We start from the raw sequence: 19,955 nt of genomic DNA on the forward strand, positions 1-19,955 counted from the left end.
CCTAGAGGGGGTTCTACGATACTGGGGTGGAATAAGAAAGGTAGAAGGCTGGGCAGGGGGAAGTGGTTTTTCAGTGTCTGAATGGCTGATGATCCTAATATCAGCTAGCAGGTTTCTAAGGGCGTCCAACCCCCCATCCTCACTGCCCTCCAGATCTTCACCATGGACATAACGAAGAAGTTGCCTTTTCAGCGCTAGCTTAGATTTCCCCTCTAGGCCTTCTAGTTTAACTGAGGTGCAAACCTCCCTCAACTGACCTTCCTCTAACGTCGACACAACTTGGGAGATCTCCCCAATAACCTGTTCGAGCTCCTGATACTCCATGTTACTAACAAACCAACTAACCACTATTCCCAGGACTGTGTTAGCCTATATCTTAATAATCTAATCACTTTATCTTAAAATACAAACATCTTAGTGAAATAATTAAACATTAAACAGCATAGTCACACTGCCTTGCTATCCGGGTGGTGCCTCCAAAATGTTGCCCCGGTCCAATGGTCGAGCCTGGGGTGTTCCACAGATTTCAGCCGTTGCAGGTCTTACGTCTAGCCGTCACAGTTCTCCGCATCTAGCCATCCTCCTCGTCCTAGCCTTCCCCTTATTTACTACAGCAGATGGTGGTGCTCATGAGCCAGCTGATTCAGTAGATATGGGCAGAAAAAGTACACAAGAGTTCTTGTTGATGTTATACACAATGGCTTGATATGAAAGCATCCATGATTTATTTAACCTCTCACTCTGGGTCTGAAACCCTCGGTTTACAGAGCGTGGATCTTCTTACAAGTTAGGTTAACTTAACACAAAACAATGAATAAGGCTAAATGCATAATGAATAAAAAACAAATGGAAGAAGTAGAAGTATAACTAACACCTTAATATACTACGGAATGATCTTCTTAATCTCTTGTCACTCACTTAAACAGTACTTAGTGATATAAACTATGTGTGCATTTACATAACGTTACTACCCTCGCAAAACCCCTTCCCATGTTGAGTCTATGTAAGCCCAATTACTCTTTGAACTAGAAATAACGTTCAACAATAATCAATAAATAGCCAACCCTAAATACATTACAAGTGTTGATTTAATCCCTAGCAAGTCCCTACATCTTTCTTAATATTACTCCTGACATGAAACAACATAAACATACCTGATTCAGTAGATATGGGCAGAAAAAGTACACAAGAGTTCTTGTTGATGTTATACACAATGGCTTGATATGAAAGCATGGGTGGTACATGAATAACATCTCAACCCATGGCAAAGAAACAAAAAAAGGGGGGCGCTATTTCACCTCCACAGTTGTTGAGTACTTTACTGTCCCTACACAATATATGAAAAATCAACCAAGTTAAAATGCATTATGGTTTCCATGATGTAACATGAGTAATTTGTGTATGCGTTTGTTTGTGTGTGTGGGGGGAGGGGGGAGGGAAGGGGGGTTGCACACACTTAATAGTAATTAAGGTTCTACAAATATTAGAAAAAGCTAACAATGATGATTGAGATGCAACAAACATGGGCGAAAATGGAAAATATCTGCCAAGAAAACGAGACGGACTATTCCTGCAGGCTATGAGGTATCATTATGTTAAGTATCAACTCAAATGGAATAAATTTCTTCCGATTCTGTGTTTATAAGGAAATTTCAGCTGAGCCCTGTTTTGTCACACATCTCATCAATATGCAGCAAAATCAAAATAGCACTGAAAACATTGCATTGGGTAACCAACCTGCTCAGCCCAATAAACTTTAGTCATACCACATATGGTTGGTGAGCAATTGCAGATCAGGTTTTAATGTTAAGCCCTGCCCACTCATTTCGTTGCACAATATCTGCACCAAAAGCAATAACGACCCTCCTTAGCTCGTCATTGCTGCAAGGATCACCTCAAACCAACCTACCATTCTTCAGATTGGAGCTAACAGTTATTAATGTTAAGCCCTGCCCACTCATTTCGTTGCACGATATCTGCACCAAAAGCAATAACGACCCTCCTTAGCTCGTCATTGCTGCAAGGATCACCTCAAACCAACCTACCATTCTTCAGATTGGAGCTAACAGTTATTAATGTTAAGCCCTGCCCACTCATTTCGTTGCACGATATCTGCACCAAAAGCAATAACGACCCAATAGCTCGTCATTGCTGCAAGGATCACCTCAAACCAACCTACCATTCTTCAGATTGGAGCTAACAGTTATTAATGTTAAGCCCTGCCCACTCATTTTGTTGCACGATATCTGCACCAAAAGAATAACGACCCTCCTTAGCTCGTCATTGCTGCAAGGATCACCTCAAACCAACCTACCATTCTTCAGATTGGAGCTAACAAGAGAACGTCAGCTAAAATCTATTTTGGTCCTATTTCTTCTTCAAAGGAAGGCCTGTGGAACTGTTAGTATGTGTGTACAGCCCTTTCTCATTCACAGCCTTGACTCCATACGGCTCAAGCCAAGAGTTTCGAACTTCCCTCCTCTTCGGGCATCCTTTCCTGCATTCTGGACGAGAACACTAGAACCAACTTTGAAGGTCTGAATAAAACAAAATCCAGCAAATATACATAAACATCATAATACAATGTATATGTTGCCATTCATTTAACTACAGTCAGTTTTCAATGCACAACATAGCATTATGTAAAAACCTGTTTTGATTGCTGCCTTTAGTCAAAATTCTTTTTCTTGCCGTTCTTGGGCTTTGCCAATATTTTCTTTCACAAAACCTTTGATTATGTCCTGCGACTGTGACATGAGTTGTAAAACCCTCTCCCTCTGTGCATCGCTGCAGCAAGAGATTCTGGTTGGACAATGGAGTCTTCAATGTCGACTGGTAACAATGGCTCTCTGGATATATGAAGATAAATTAACAATCAATTATTCCCAACACTTTGTTGACTGAAGAATATTTAATTTTTTTTATATTTTATTTTCGCTATTAAGACCCTGGAACCATAAATTTGAGTCACATCACATACTCAAACCAGCAGAAATATAAAACCAAAGTATATTCTGTGCTGTTATAGGTCCAAATTGCATACCAGCCCAAAATATGATATATAGTATATGAAAAACAAAACCAATGTCAGTGGCATTAATTGCATGTATCTTAATTAATTGGCATGCTTTTATAGTTTAATGAATGTTCATCTTTTGTACTTGCTGAAGAGTGTACCATATACAGAGTTAATCTGTTTATTAATTTAGGTGTTGTAACTTATATAGGGTTATTGGTGGTCCTCTATTTAGCAGTTTTTCCCTGTACCTGGGATGTGTCGAATGAGATTTTATCCTATAGAGGATCAGTGTAGCTATGCAGGATTTGTCCAAACTCTCTTGTCCCTGATTGCTTTTCTCTGTACAGTATATGACCTTTACAAATGTAAACCTCTATTCAGCAATGGTAGGTTTGAATTATTACAAACCTTCCAAACATCACAACGAAAGGAGAAAGACCTGTTGAACCATGTTTTGCTGTACGGTACCCCATGAGAATGGAAGACAGTGTTTCATCCCAGTCATCTTGGTTTTGATTGACAACTTTGATGAGTGACATTTGCAGAGTTTGGTGGAATCTTTCATCCAGCCCATTGGTCTGTGGGTGGTAGCTGAAGGATACTCTGTGGCTCACCCCTGTCATGTCAAATAGGGACTTGTTCAGAGCATTAACAAATTCTCCTCTCTGGTCTGAGATGAAAATTTTCATGCACACAAATCTAAAAAAATGGAAAATTAAACAAGTTGTTAAAGTACTGGTTAGAGTAATGCAGTAAACTATTGGCATCTTCAGAGTGGCTGCGTGGTTTAATCAGGAGATTCTTTTAGCACTGATTTCAAAACAAGTAAGTTAAGCACTGACATAACACCTGGTCTTGGATGCACTGACCGTTATCCCACTAACATTTTATTAACATTAACTTATAAAACAACTTCAAGAAATTTCTGTAACCATTTTGCCGCTTTCTGGGTCACAGGTAAAACTGAGAACAAATGCAGGTCTACGTAACTAACTTCAAAAGTATGTTATGTAAAGTAAAAACAAAGTACATGGATATATACCTGGCCATGGTTTCAAACAGAAAGTTTGCAACGGTTTATGCTGTTTCGTCTCTTACAGCAACAGCCTCTGGCAATTTTGAAAAATAGTCACATAGGGTTATGATGTACTTATTTCCATTGATGGTCTCTGCAAGGGGTCCAATCATATCCACACCCACCTAAAAAAAAAGGAAAATAGCATTCAGAACCATACACAATCATACCAACAACATTCTTGTACAGAACAGAATGCTGTATCAAATTTCGCAAATACTTTTGATACTGGACAGTGAAGCTTTTTTAATTTCAATGATTTAAATTGCATGATTTTGGCTTTTCTTGATTTAAAACTATTACTGCTCACACTTTTCAGCACAAAGCTCGGTGGCTGTTTATTGCTCCCGTTAGTCTAAACTCTTCGATCTTTTCCGTATCGATCTTTTTACATTTAATGTTGAATTTTCAGGGCACAGTCCTGACAAACGATATTTTCCAATGATACTGTACTCTTCATCGGTATCCAGCTCAGGAGAAGTCATCTTGTAATATCAGATCGGGCTAAGTAAGTTAACGGTCTCAACTCCTAATGCTTAACCGAGGCCAGAACAGTGCGTGCAAATATGCAACTACTAAGAATTTTGTGTGCCTGCGTGTTACACATTGAAATGTATTGCTTAGTATTAACAAGCATGGCCTGTGTTTAATAAATTTATGTCTTGTTGATCACTTTTCTTTGTTTCGAACTTGGAACCTATTAAGAGTTTATATATCTTTTTTAGTAAGGTTATCAATTAATAACATGTTTGTTTACTCATTATTATTGCCTTTAAATGAACAATATATGTTTTATTACTAAGTATTAGGTTATATTAGGTAAAGCATTGGTGGTGATGTCTGAAACAAGATCTATTTGGATAGGTGATGTTCGGAACAAGAGTCATGACAAAAAAATCTGAGAGGACATTACCCAAAACTGTCAGCTTTTGGTTAATATATATATGCTTATGTTGTGGTTTGATTTTATGGTATTTTGTTTCAATTACTTTCAATTTTGCTCTTTAAAGAGAAAACTGTAATTCAGGAAAAATTGTGATTTTTCTCACGATACTCTAATTTTTCTTTGAAAACATCATCAATATCATTGAAAACTTGTCTGATTATAGTAAATTTTATGTTAATAAAGGAACTAACGACAGAATTCCCAAAATGTAGCAGTAATGGAGTGGCACCACCATTAAGAAAAGAACCACTTTTGGAAAATTTATAGATTGTCACACTTTTCTACCATCTTGAATATAATTTCCGGAATAGTTTAAGGTCTGGTCAATTCTAATTCATAAATTGCAGATATTAATTATGTTTTTTTTTTATTTAGAATAGAAGTTCTGTACTGTAATTTGAAAATTTGCTACCTTTGGCAACCGTGAAACATGAACAGACCCAATTTCCAAAACGCTGATGTCAAACTCAAAGGTATAACAAACTTTTGTAAAATGTTGAAGACTTGCAGTGAGAGTTGTACAGTAAACCGCGAGAGTTGGAAGGCCTGCAAAACCCTACAGTAGCAATAGTCATCGACTTTTGTTGTAAACGATTTTGCTGATGTACTGCATGAGCCTAGTCTAAGTCTTAACCCTATTGTTTTAAACTCTAGCCAGTGGCAGTAGGCCAAATTGTATTGGCCTAATGGAATTTTTGGCTGAAACTGTAACTGTGTAAGGCCTAGCTAATTTAGAACTAGCCGTATGGCTGATAAGTCTGTTATCAAATCTTCAATCAAAGCGTTGTTGCATAGCATGCTAGGTGCTTACCCTAGGAGTATCTTAGGCTAAGCCATTACAATCTTCCATATACTTATTGCAATACCACCTGACTCCCCTGTCATTGGCCAAAAAAGGGGATATTGAATATCTACCCCATTTGGTAATGCTAGGCATACTTAATGCTCCTCTGCACAAATTCATGATTAATTAAGCACACAGAGTATTTTTTCATAGGGCAAGCCAAACATGTCTTCATGCACAGGAAAGTAGTGCTGGCCATTAGATTTAGAGCACTTATGTTTACAACCATACATGTTGACTGGTGAATTAATTAGGTGAGCTCAAGGATGAATCCTAGTGGCAGTATTGGGGGTAGTTTATGCTATCAAGTAACAAGTTCTTAATGCTCGAGTGAATTTGAGGAGGACTGTTTATCTATAGACAGTCTTGGCCTTCATGCATAGCATTAGACCTAGTATGTATTGCTATGCCCATAGTAGTAGTAGGCTACTTCTTATGGCCATATTCAACTTCAATTCCTATGATCGAGATACACAGCATATAGGTCCATTAGGCCTAACTCAGTCCAGCTACTGTCAGGGTTGCACTGGCATAACTAGGTCTAGGCTAGGCTTGTTATAACTCAGTCGTAGGCCTAGACTAAGCAAGGCATAGGCCTATGCTTGTTTGCTTTGATCTCAAATAAGTAGTAAGCCAAGCCTAAAATGGAACTGAACAGGAAATCCTGGACTTTATGACCAAAACATGCCGATCTACTCTTACTGTCGTGTCGTAATACTAGTTGTTGAAGCCTAGCCTAGTACCGAGTAGTAGTACTAGTAGTGCCCATGGTCCTATGCCTATCCCCACCTCACACAGCTTGGTAGGCCTCTAGACCGTCATGCAATTGAAATTTTGTCTCCCAAATCTTTCGTCTTTGTACTTTGGTAGGCAAACCAAAAAAAACGAACTCTATCTCCATTATGCTGGCTACATTAGGCCGCACAGCAAGGCAAGATATTTTCTTTAAAACAATACAAAACCATTTTTAGCCTAGCCTACACACGTTTTATACAAAATATGTGTTTGTATGCCAGTGTCGTCTGCACATTGCAAAAACTTAAAAGTTTTTGATTTAGGGTGGCATACTCCTATTAGAGTCTATATCAATCCGCTCGATTGTTCTCCTATCTCAGGAAAAGTGCCAAAAAGCAGCGGGAGAACATCTTTTGTGACCTTTTATCAATCATAATCTAGATTTTTGTGGCTTGCATGTTGAAGAGCATGAATGGAAGTACATATGGTGAGAAAATTGGGTCAATTGAGGCAATTTTAGGCCTCCCGGGAGCAGCGTAGGAAATTTGTTTACCACTGAGTGAAGAGGTTTGTTTACAAGTGACGAAAACTTCCGGCTCGGATAGCAAAAAATCTACACGGTCATGGTACGGAAAATTGATGGTGCCATGAAAGGCCAACTTGTCAGCTATCCGGTGATGGGTAGCGTTTAGCTAGTGAAAACTTCTATCTAGACTTAGAGACCACATTACTTTTGTGATTTAGTGTGTAAGTCAATGGGGCTTTTAATGGGCGTATGCTACCTTAGGGTGCAGGTGGCATACTCCTATTAGAATCAATATCCCCGATTGTTATTCAATCTCAGGAAAAGTTCCAAAAAGCAGCAGGAGAACATCTCTTTTTGACCCGTTATCAATCATGATCTGGGTTTTTCTGTGGCTTGCATGTTGAAGAGCATAAATGAACATACATATTGAGCAAAAATTGGGTCAATTTAAAGGCATTGAAGAGTCGCCCCAAACCGCGTGCGGCCATCTGAAACAGTTAACTTTCCGTGGCTTGCAAGTGACGATTTGTTCGTGTCGCTACAAAATGCAGACAGTACAGTAATGAAATGTGTTAACGTGTTATATAAGATGTCCAGCGCTGTATTGTCTGTACGCTATGCTGTAGGTATTGACCGCAGCTGTATGTACTGACTGTACACTAGTGTCTAATTACCGATGGTAGCAAGCTGTGTGTATTTTCTGGGATCGATGGTGGTGTCTAACACTTTTGTTACATCTCATTCGAAACTATAGGTCATGTTACCGGCATTATACGTTTCTTTTTGCGCGAGTCTTCACACCCTTTAAGTCCCCTCTAGGCCAAGAGAGGAGATGCTTATCCAACCAATTTTACATAACTCTCTCTTACGCGAAGAGAACGGTGAAACTGTTTTTAACAGTATTTTTATTGATGAGGATATTATTATGGTTGGCGACCTTATATATGAGGTCATCCCAACACAAATGCCATCAGAAACCGTTCATGAATGTATAACACTTACTATTCCCGAAAATCCCATTTCCTTGAATGAAGTACAGACGATTATTTCTATGGTAATGAATGTATTACCCTAGAACTGGTTGACAGAGATCTATTCATCCGACAGAGTGGTATCTAGACAATCCGACTTACACAGGCGCGTATCCAGGGGGCGTTGAGGTGCTCGCTCCCCTGGGAGGAAATAGATGAGAGAAATTTAGAAAGAAGGAAAAAGGGAAAAAGAGGGGGAAGAGGAGGAAGGAGAGGAAGGAAGGGAAAAGAAAAAGAGGAAAGAGAGAAAAGGGAGAAAAGGAGGGAGTACAAGACTTGAAAAACGCCAAGACACCGGGAAGAGAAAGAGGAACAGTGACATAATTACAGCGCTGATCCCTATAATATACACAAGGTAGCCAGTGACGGATCGAGGATTTCGGAAGGGGCGTGCGTCTCACCCTACCCCTTACACCAACAACTCCATTTTTGAGGTTTCCATTTTCCCTCTCTCACTAGTGTATATGTACATATATATATATATATATATATATATATATATATATATATATATATATATATATATATATATATATATATATATATATATATATATATATATATATATATATATATATATATATATATATATATATATATATATATATATATATATATATATATATATATATATATATATATATATATATATATATATATATTCATTCATTCATTCATTTATTTGTTTTTTTTTTCACATAAATATTACAATGTGAATGGAAGTCTGCCTATGCTGGCAAAACAGAAGACTCCCATGATGAAAAGATAGAAAATAGTGAAAATAATGTTAATAACAATACGTATACGCTTCAATATGTGAATATGCTTCTTTGCGACTATGCAGCTAAATCATAATTAATAAGACATGATAATTTCTTTAGCAAGACATTTACTAAACTACTATGGACGCACCCATCACTTCTTGAGATTGTTCCCATCTGCATGAAAACGCGCGCCCCACAACCCTACGCCCCACCCGGCCTCTAATCGCTACCCGATGAGTTACGAAACTTAATTAGAGACCTCCCCCCCCCCCCAGTACCAAAACCTTGACAAAATCCGACAACACACAACTTAATCGATAAAAGGTGATCGGGTTGTGTATGAGTCACGTCTAGAGGTCGTCCTCTGACCTACATGGAGTGTGACCACTCCCGATTTTGCTATTTCCAAGAACAGGGTCCAAAAATTCCCAAGAAATCCAAAGGACACTGTACTTTATGGATATATAGCAATATCTAGCGATATCTAGGTATGGATTTTTGAATCCTGGGATCGAGACCAGGCCGCCGCAGTTTGCTTTTGCCGCGATCTTATACGGTATCGGGAACTTTAAGTATTAGAAACGAACATAGATTTATATCAACTGCTGTCGTGGCGCGGTTGGTTGTGCTCTGTACCTCGAGAGCGTGACGTATTTTGGATCGCGGGCTCGAGGCCAGCGCAGTTTGCTTTTGACGCGATCTTATACGGTCTCTTGAACTTTAAGTATTAGAAACGAACATAGATTTCTATCAACTGCTGTCGTGGCGCGGTTGGTTGTGCTCTGTACCTCGAGAGCGTGACGTATTTTGGATCGCGGGCTCGAGACCAGGTGGGGGCAGTTTGCTTTTGCCGCGATCTCATACGGTCTCTGGACCTTTAAGTATTAGAAACGAACATAGATTTATATCAACTGCTGTCGTGGCGCGGTTGGTTGTGCTCTGTACCTCGAGAGCGTGACGTATTTTGGATCGCGGGCTCGAGACCAGGTGGGGGCAGTTTGCTTTTGCCGCGATCTTATACGGTCTCTGGGAGCTTTAAGTATTAGAAAAGAAGATAGATTTATATCAACTGCTGTCGTGGCGCGGTTGGTTGTGTTCTGTACCTCGAGAGCGTGACGTATTTTGGATCGCGGGCTCGAGACCAGGTGGGGGCAGTTTGCTTTTGCCGCGATCTTATACGGTCTCTGGGAACTTTAAGTATTAGAAACGAACATAGATTTTTATCAACTGCTGTCGTGGCGCGGTTGGTTGCTCTGTACCTCGAGAGCGTGACGTATTTTGGATCGCGGGCTCGAGACCAGGTGGGGGCAGTTTGCTTTTGCCGCGATCTCATACGGTCTCTGGACCTTTAAGTATTAGAAACGAACATAGATTTATATCAACTGCTGTCGTGGCGCGGTTGGTTGTGCTCTGTACCTCGAGAGCGTGACGTATTTTGGATCGCGGGCTCGAGACCAGGTGGGGGCAGTTTGCTTTTGCCGCGATCTTATACGGTCTCTGGGAACTTTAAGTATTAGAAACGAACATAGATTTATATCAACTGCTGTCGTGGCGCGGTTGGTTGCTCTGTACCTCGAGAGCGTGACGTATTTTGGATCGCGGGCTCGAGACCAGGTGGGGGCAGTTTGCTTTTGCCGCGATCTGGTACGGTCTCTGGGAACTTTAAGTATTAGAAACGAACATAGATTTATATCATTTATATCAACTGCTGTCGTGGCGCGGTTGGTTGCTCTGTACCTCGAGAGCGTGACGTATTTTGGATCGCGGGCTCGAGACCAGGTGGGGGCAGTTTGCTTTTGCCGCGATCTTATACGGTCTCTGGGAACTTTAAGTATTAGAAACGAACATAGATGTATATCAACTGCTGTCGTGGCGCGGTTGGTTGCTCTGTACCTCGAGAGCGTGACGTATTTTGGATCGCGGGCTCGAGACCAGGTGGGGGCAGTTTGCTTTTGCCGCGATCTCATACGGTCTCTGGGAACTTTAAGTATAAGAAACGAACATAGATTTATATCAACTGCTGTCGTGGCGCGGTTGGTTGCTCTGTACCTCGAGAGCGTGACGTATTTTGGATCGCGGGCTCGAGACCAGGTGGGGGCAGTTTGCTTTTGCCGCAATCTCATATGGTCTCTGGAAATTTAAGTATTAGAAACGAACATAGATTTATATCAACTGCTGTCGTGGCGCGGTTGGTTGCTCTGTACCTCGAGAGCGTGACGTATTTTGGATCGCGGGCTCGAGACCAGGTGGGGGCAGTTTGCTTTTGCCGCGATCTGATACGGTCTCTGGGAACTTTAAGTATTAGAAACGAACGTAGATTTATATCAACTGCTGTCGTGGCGCGGTTGGTTGCTCTGTACCTCGAGAGCGTGACGTATTTTGGATCGCGGGCTCGAGACCAGGTGGGGGCAGTTTGCTTTTGCCGCGATCTTATACGGTCTCTAAGAACTTTAAGTATTAGAAACGAACATAGATTTATATCAACTGCTGTCGTGCCGCGGTTGGTTGCTCTGTACCTCGAGAGCGTGACGTATTTTGGATCGCGGGCTCGAGACCAGGTGGGGGCAGTTTGCTTTTGCCGCGATCTGGTACGGTCTCTGGGAACTTTAAGTATTAGAAACGAACATAGATTTATATCATTTATATCAACTGCTGTCGTGGCGCGGTTGGTTGCTCTGTACCTCGAGAGCGTGACGTATTTTGGATCGCGGGCTCGAGACCAGGTGGGGGCAGTTTGCTTTTGCCGCGATCTTATACGGTCTCTGGGAACTTTAAGTATTAGAAACGAACATAGATGTATATCAACTGCTGTCGTGGCGCGGTTGGTTGCTCTGTACCTCGAGAGCGTGACGTATTTTGGATCGCGGGCTCGAGACCAGGTGGGGGCAGTTTGCTTTTGCCGCGATCTCATACGGTCTCTGGGAACTTTAAGTATTAGAAACGAACATAGATTTATATCAACTGCTGTCGTGGCGCGGTTGGTTGCTCTGTACCTCGAGAGCGTGACGTATTTTGGATCGCGGGCTCGAGACCAGGTGGGGGCAGTTTGCTTTTGCCGCGATCTCATATGGTCTCTGGAACTTTAAGTATTAGAAACGAACATAGATTTATATCAACTGCTGTCGTGGCGCGGTTGGTTGCTCTGTACCTCGAAAGCGTGACGTATTTTGGATCGCGGGCTCGAGACCAGGTGGGGGCAGTTTGCTTTTGCCGCGATCTTATACGGTCTCTGGGAACTTTAAGTATTAGAAACGAACGTAGATTTATATCAACTGCTGTCGTGGCGCGGTTGGTTGCTCTGTACCTCGAGAGCGTGACGTATTTTGGATCGCGGGCTCGAGACCAGGTGGGGGCAGTTTGCTTTTGCCGCGATCTTATACGGTCTCTGGGAACTTTAAGTATTAGAAACGAACATAGATTTATATCAACTGCTGTCGTGGCGCGGTTGGTTGCTCTGTACCTCGAGAGCGTGACGTATTTTGGATCGCGGGCTCGAGACCAGGTGGGGGCAGTTTGCTTTTGCCGAGATCTGGTACGGTCTCTGGGAACTTTAAGTATTAGAAACGAACATAGATTTATATCATTTATATCAACTGCTGTCGTGGCGCGGTTGGTTGCTCTGTACCTCGAGAGCGTGACGTATTTTGGATCGCGGGCTCGAGACCAGATGGGGGCAGTTTGCTTTTGCCGCGATCTGGTACGGTCTCTGGGAACTTTAAGTATTAGAAACGAACATAGATTTATATCATATATATCAACTGCTGTCGTGGCGCGGTTGGTTGCTCTGTACCTCGAGAGCGTGACGTATTTTGGATCGCGGGCTCGAGACCAGGTGGGGGCAGTTTGCTTTTGCCGCGATCTTATACGGTCTCTGGGAACTTTAAGTATTAGAAACGAACATAGATTTATATCAACTGCTGTCGTGGCGCGGTTGGTTGCTCTGTACCTCGAGAGCGTGACGTATTTTGGATCGCGGGCTCGAGACCAGGTGGGGGCAGTTTGCTTTTGCCGCGATCTCGTACGGTCTTTGGAACTTTAAGTATTAGAAACGAACATAGATTTATATCAACTGCTGTCGTGGCGCGGTTGGTTGCTCTGTACCTCGAGAGCGTGACGTATTTTGGATCGCGGGCTCGAGACCAGGTGGGGGCAGTTTGCTTTTGCCGCGATCTCGTACGGTCTCTGGGAACTTTAAGTATTAGAAACGAACATAGATTTATATCAACTGCTGTCGTGGCGCGGTTGGTTGCTCTGTACCTCGAGAGCGTGACGTATTTTGGATCGCGGGCTCGAGACCAGGTGGGCTCAGTTTGCTTTTGCCGCGATCTCGTACGGTCTCTGGGAACTTTAAGTATTAGAAACGAACGAAGATTTATATCAACTGCTGTCGTGGCGCGGTTGGTTGCTCTGTACCTCGAGAGCGTGACGTATTTTGGATCGCGGGCTCGAGACCAGGTGGGGGCAGTTTGCTTTTGCCGCGATCTTATACGGCCCCTGGAACTTTAAGTATTAGAAACGAACATAGATTTATATCAACTGCTGTCGTGGCGCGGTTGGTTGCTCTGTACCTCGAGAGCGTGACGTATTTTGTATCGCGGGCTCGAGACCAGGTGGGGGCAGTTTGTTTTTGCCGCGATCTTATACGGCCCCTGGAACTTTAAGTATTAGAAACGAACATAGATTTATATCAACTGCTGTCGTGGCGCGGTTGGTTGCTCTGTACCTCGAGAGCGTGACGTATTTTGGATCGCGGGCTCGAGACCAGGTGGGGGCAGTTTGCTTTTGCCGCGATCTGGTACGGTCTCTGGGAACTTTAAGTATTAGAAACGAACATAGATTTATATCATTTATATCAACTGCTGTCGTGGCGCGGTTGGTTGCTCTGTACCTCGAGAGCGTGACGTATTTTGGATCGCGGGCTCGAGACCAGATGGGGGCAGTTTGCTTTTGCCGCGATCTGGTACGGTCTCTGGGAACTTTAAGTATTAGAAACGAACATAGATTTATATCATTTATATCAACTGCTGTCGTGGCGCGGTTGGTTGCTCTGTACCTCGAGAGCGTGACGTATTTTGGATCGCGGGCTCGAGACCAGATGGGGGCAGTTTGCTTTTGCCGCGATCTGGTACGGTCTCTGGGAACTTTAAGTATTAGAAACGAACATAGATTTATATCATTTATATCAACTGCTGTCGTGGCGCGGTTGGTTGCTCTGTACCTCGAGAGCGTGACGTATTTTGGATCGCGGGCTCGAGACCAGGTGGGGGCAGTTTGCTTTTGCCGCGATCTCATACGGTCTCTGGGAACTTTAAGTATTAGAAACGAACATAGATTTATATCAACTGCTGTCGTGGCGCGGTTGGTTGCTCTGTACCTCGAGAGCGTGACGTATTTTGGATCGCGGGCTCGAGACCAGGTGGGGGCAGTTTGCTTTTGCCGCGATCTCATACGGTCTCTGGGAACTTTAAGTATTAGAAACGAACATAGATTTATATCAACTGCTGTCGTGGCGCGGTTGGTTGCTCTGTACCTCGAGAGCGTGACGTATTTTGGATCGCGGGCTCGAGACCAGGTGGGGGCAGTTTGCTTTTGCCGCGATCTCATACGGTCTCTGGGAACTTTAAGTATTAGAAACGAACATAGATTTATATCAACTGCTGTCGTGGCGCGGTTGGTTGCTCTGTACCTCGAGAGCGTGACGTATTTTGGATCGCGGGCTCGAGACCAGGTGGGGGCAGCTTGCTTTTGCCGCGATCTTATACGGTCTCTGGGAACTTTAAGTATTAGAAACGAACATAGATTTATATCAACTGCTGTCGTGGCGCGGTTGGTTGCTCTGTACCTCGAGAGCGTGACGTATTTTGGATCGCGGGCTCGAGACCAGGTGGGGGCAGTTTGCTTTTGCCGCGATCTTATACGGTCTCTGGGAACTTTAAGTATTAGAAACGAACATAGATTTATATCAACTGCTGTCGTGGCGCGGTTGGTTGCTCTGTACCTCGAGAGCGTGACGTATTTTGGATCGCGGGCTCGAGACCAGGTGGGGGCAGTTTGCTTTTGCCGCGATCTTATACGGTCTCTGGGAACTTTAAGTATTAGAAACGAACATAGATTTATATCAACTGCTGTCGTGGCGCGGTTGGTTGCTCTGTACCTCGAGAGCGTGACGTATTTTGGATCGCGGGCTCGAGACCAGGTGGGGGCAGTTTGCTTTTGCCGCGATCTTATACGGTCTCTGGAACTTTAAGTATTAGAAACGAACGAAGATTTATATCAACTGCTGTCGTGGCGCGGTTGGTTGCTCTGTACCTCGAGAGCGTGACGTATTTTGGATCGCGGGCTCGAGACCAGGTGGGGGCAGTTTGCTTTTGCCGCGATCTTATACGGCCCCTGGAACTTTAAGTATTAGAAACGAACATAGATTTATATCAACTGCTGTCGTGGCGCGGTTGGTTGCTCTGTACCTCGAGAGCGTGACGTATTTTGTATCGCGGGCTCGAGACCAGGTGGGGGCAGTTTGTTTTTGCCGCGATCTTATACGGCCCCTGGAACTTTAAGTATTAGAAACGAACATAGATTTATATCAACTGCTGTCGTGGCGCGGTTGGTTGCTCTGTACCTCGAGAGCGTGACGTGTTTTGGATCGCGGGCTCGAGACCAGGTGGGGGCAGTTTGCTTTTGCCGCGATCTTATACGGTCTCTGGGAACTTTAAGTATTAGAAACGAACGTAGATTTATATCAACTGCTGTCGTGGCGCGGTTGGTTGCTCTGTACCTCGAGAGCGTGACGTATTTTGGATCGCGGGCTCGAGACCAGGTGGGGGCAGTTTGCTTTTGCCGCGGTCTCATACGGTCTCTGGGAACTTTAAGTATTAGAAACGAACATAGATTTATATCAACTGCTGTCGTGGCGCGGTTGGTTGCTCTGTACCTCGAGAGCGTGACGTACTTTCGATCGCGGGCTCGAGACCAGGTGGGGGCAGTTAGCTTTTGCCGCGATCTCATACGGTCTCTGGGAACTTTAAGTATTAGAAACGAACATAGATTTATATCAACTGCTGTCGTGGCGCGGTTGGTTGCTCTGTACCTCGAGAGCGTGACGTATTTTGGATCGCGGGCTCGAGACCAGGTGGGGACAGTTTGCTTTTGCCGGGTTCTTATACGGTCTCTGGGAACTTTAAGTATTAGAAACGAACATAGATTTATATCATTTATATCAACTGCTGTCGTGGCGCGGTTGGTTGCTCTGTACCTCGAGAGCGTGACGTATTTTGGATCGCGGGCTCGAGACCAGGTGGGGGCAGTTTGCTTTTGCCGGGTTCTTATACGGTCTCTGGGAACTTTAAGTATTAGAAACGAACATAGATTTATATCAACTGCTGTCGTGGCGCGGTTGGTTGCTCTGTACCTCGAGGGCGTGACGTATTTTGGATCGCGGGCTCGAGACCATGTGGGGGCAGTTTGCTTTTGCCGCGATCTGGTACGGTCTCTGGGAACTTTAAGTATTAGAAACGAACATAGATTTATATCAACTGCTGTCGTGGCGCGGTTGGTTGCTCTGTAACTCGAGAGCGTGACGTATTTTGGATCGCGGGCTCGAGACCAGGTGGGGGCAGTTCGCTTTTGCCGCGATCTTGTACGGTCTCTGGAACTTTAAGTATTAGAAACGAACATAGATTTATATCAACTGCTGTCGTGGCGCGGTTGGTTGCTCTGTACCTCGAGAGCGTGACGATTTTTGGATCGCGGGCTCGAGACCAGGTGGGGGCAGTTTGCTTTTGCAGCGATCTCGTACGGTCTCTCGGAACTTTAAGTATTAGAAACGAACATAGATTTATATCAACTGCTGTCGTGACGCGGTTGGTTGCTCTGTACCTCGAGAGCGTGACGATTTTTGGATCGCGGGCTCGAGACCAGGTGGGGGCAGTTTGCTTTTGCCGCGATCTCGTACGGTCTCTGGGAACTTTAAGTATTAGAAACGAACATAGATTTATATCAACTGCTGTCGTGACGCGGTTGGTTGCTCTGTACCTCGAGAGCGTGACGATTTTTGGATCGCGGGCTCGAGACCAGGTGATGGAAGTTTGCTTTTGCCGCGATCTCGTACGGTCTCTGGGAACTTTAAGTATTAGAAACGAACATAGATTTATATCAACTGCTGTCGTGGCGCGGTTGGTTGTTCTGTACCTCGAGAGCGTGACGTATTTTGGATCGCGGGCTCGAGACCAGGTGGGGGCAGTTTGCTTTTGCCGCGATCTCGTACGGTCTCTGGGAACTTTAAGTATTAGAAACGAACATAGATTTATATCAACTGCTGTCGTGGCGCGGTTGGTTTCTCTGTACCTCGAGAGCGTGACGTACTTTCGATCGCGGGCTCGAGACCAGGTGGGGGCAGTTTGCTTTTGCAGCGATCTGGTACGGTCTCTTGGAACTTTAAGTATTAGAAACGAACATAGATTTATATCAACTGCTGTCGTGGCGCGGTTGGTTGCTCTGTACCTCGAGAGCGTAACGATTTTTGGATCGCGGGCTCGAGACCAGGTGGGGGAAGTTTGCTTTTGCCGCGATCTCATACGGTCTCTGGGAACTTTAAGTATTAGAAACGAACATAGATTTATATCAACTGCTGTCGTGGCGCGGTTGGTTGCTCTGTACCTCGAGAGCGTGACGTACTTTCGATCGCGGGCTCGAGACCAGGTGGGGAAGTTTGCTTTTGCCGCGATCTTATACGGTCTCTGGGAACTTTAAGTATTAGAAACGAACATAGATTTATATCAACTGCTGTCGTGGCGCGGTTGGTTGTTCTGTACCTCGAGAGCGTGACGTATTTTGGATCGCGGGCTCGAGACCAGGTGGGGGCAGTTTGCTTTTGCCGCGATCTCATACGGTCTCTGGAACTTTAAGTATTAGAAACGAACATAGATTTATATCAACTGCTGTCGTGGCGCGGTTGGTTGCTCTGTACCTCGAGAGCGTGATGTATTTTGGATCGCGGGCTCGAGACCAGGTGGGGGCAGTTTGCTTTTGCCGCGATCTCATACGGTCTCTGGGAACTTTAAGTATTAGAAACGAACATAGATTTATATCAACTGCTGTCGTGGCGCGGTTGGTTGCTCTGTACCTCGAGAGCGTGACGTATTTTGGATCGCGGGCTCGAGACCAGGTGGGGGCAGTTTGCTTTTGCCGGGTTCTTAAACGGTCTCTGGGAACTTTAAGTATTAGAAACGAACATAGATTTATATCAACTGCTGTCGTGGCGCGGTTGGTTGCTCTGTACCTCGAGAGCGTGACGTATTTTGGATCGCGGGCTCGAGACCAGGTGGGGCAGTTTGCTTTTGCCGCGATCTTATACGGTCTCTGGGAACTTTAAGTATTAGAAACGAACATAGATTTATATCAACTGCTGTCGTGGCGCGGTTGGTTGCTCTGTAACTCGAGAGCGTGACGTATTTTGGATCGCGGGCTCGAGACCAGGTGGGAGAAGTTTGCTTTTGCCGCGATCTGGTACGGTCTCTGGGAACTTTAAGTATTAGAAACGAACATAGATTTATATCAACTGCTGTCGTGGCGCGGTTGGTTGCTCTGTACCTCGAGAGCGTGACGATTTTTGGATCGCGGGCTCGAGACCAGGTGGGGGCAGTTTGCTTTTGCCGCGATCTGGTACGGTCTCTGGGAACTTTAAGTATTAGAAACGAACATAGATTTATATCAACTGCTGTCGTGGCGCGGTTGGTTGCTCTGTACCTCGAGAGCGTGACGATTTTTGGATCGCGGGCTCGAGACCAGGTGGGGGCAGTTTGCTTTTGCCGCGATCTCATACGGTCTCTGGGAACTTTAAGTATTAGAAACGAACATAGATTTATATCAACTGCTGTCGTGGCGCGGTTGGTTGCTCTGTACCTCGAGAGCGTGACGTACTTTCGATCGCGGGCTCGAGACCAGGTGGGGGAAGTTTGCTTTTGCCGCGATCTCATACGGTCTCTGGGAACTTTAAGTATTAGAAACGAACATAGATTTACATCAACTGCTGTCGTGGCGCGGTTGGTTGCTCTGTACCTCGAGAGTGTGACGTATTTTGGATCGCGGGCTCGAGACCAGGTGGGGCAGTTTGCTTTTGCCGCGATCTTATACGGTCTCTGGGAACTTTAAGTATTAGAAACGAACATAGATTTATATCAACTGCTGTCGTGGCGCGGTTGGTTGCTCTGTACCTCGAGAGCGTGACGTATTTTGGATCGCGGGCTCGAGACCAGGTGGGGGCAGTTTGCTTTTGCCGCGATCTCATACGGTCTCTGGGAACTTTAAGTATTAGAAACGAACACAGATTTATATCAACTGCTGTCGTGGCGCGGTTGGTTGCTCTGTACCTCGAGAGCGTGACGTATTTTGGATCGCGGGCTCGAGACCAGGTGGGGGCAGTTTGCTTTTGCCGCGATCTGATACGGTCTCTGGGAACTTTAAGTATTAGAAACGAACATAGATTTATATCAACTGCTGTCGTGGCGCGGTTGGTTGCTCAGTACCTCGAGAGCGTGACGTATTTTGGATCGCGGGCTCGAGACCAGGTGGGGGCAGTTTGCTTTTGCCGCGATCTCATACGGTCTCTGGGAACTTTAAGTATTAGAAACGAACATAGATTTATATCAACTGCTGTCGTGGCGCGGTTGGTTGCTCTGTACCTCGAGAGCGTGACGTACTTTCGATCGCGGGCTCGAGACCAGGTGGGGGCAGTTTGCTTTTGCCGCGATCTCGTACGGTCTCTGGGAACTTTAAGTATTAGAAACGAACATAGATTTATATCAACTGCTGTCGTGGCGCGGTTGGTTGCTCTGTACCTCGAGAGCGTGACGTATTTTGGATCGCGGGCTCGAGACCAGGTGGGGACAATTTGCTTTTGCCGCGATCTTATACGGTCTCTGGGAACTTTAAGTATTAGAAACGAACATAGATTTATATCAACTGCTGTCGTGGCGCGGTTGGTTGCTCTGTACCTCGAGAGCGTGACGTATTTTGGA

General features: G+C 44.5%; 1 protein-coding gene across 1 annotated transcript in view; it reads left to right on the forward strand.

Annotated features, from left to right (window-relative positions):
• Positions 1-6,978, forward strand: part of LOC139976236 (uncharacterized) — a 52,712-nt gene extending 45,734 nt beyond the window's left edge. Inside the window, exon 2 of the transcript XR_011796046.1 lies at positions 6,943-6,978. The gene's annotated coding sequence lies outside the window, so the exon portion shown is untranslated. The remainder of the gene's footprint in view (positions 1-6,942) is intronic.
• Positions 6,979-19,955: the final 12,977 nt, after the last annotated feature.

Source organism: Apostichopus japonicus, chromosome 11 (genome assembly GCF_037975245.1).
Source record: "Apostichopus japonicus isolate 1M-3 chromosome 11, ASM3797524v1, whole genome shotgun sequence".
NCBI lineage: Eukaryota > Metazoa > Echinodermata > Holothuroidea > Aspidochirotida > Stichopodidae > Apostichopus > Apostichopus japonicus.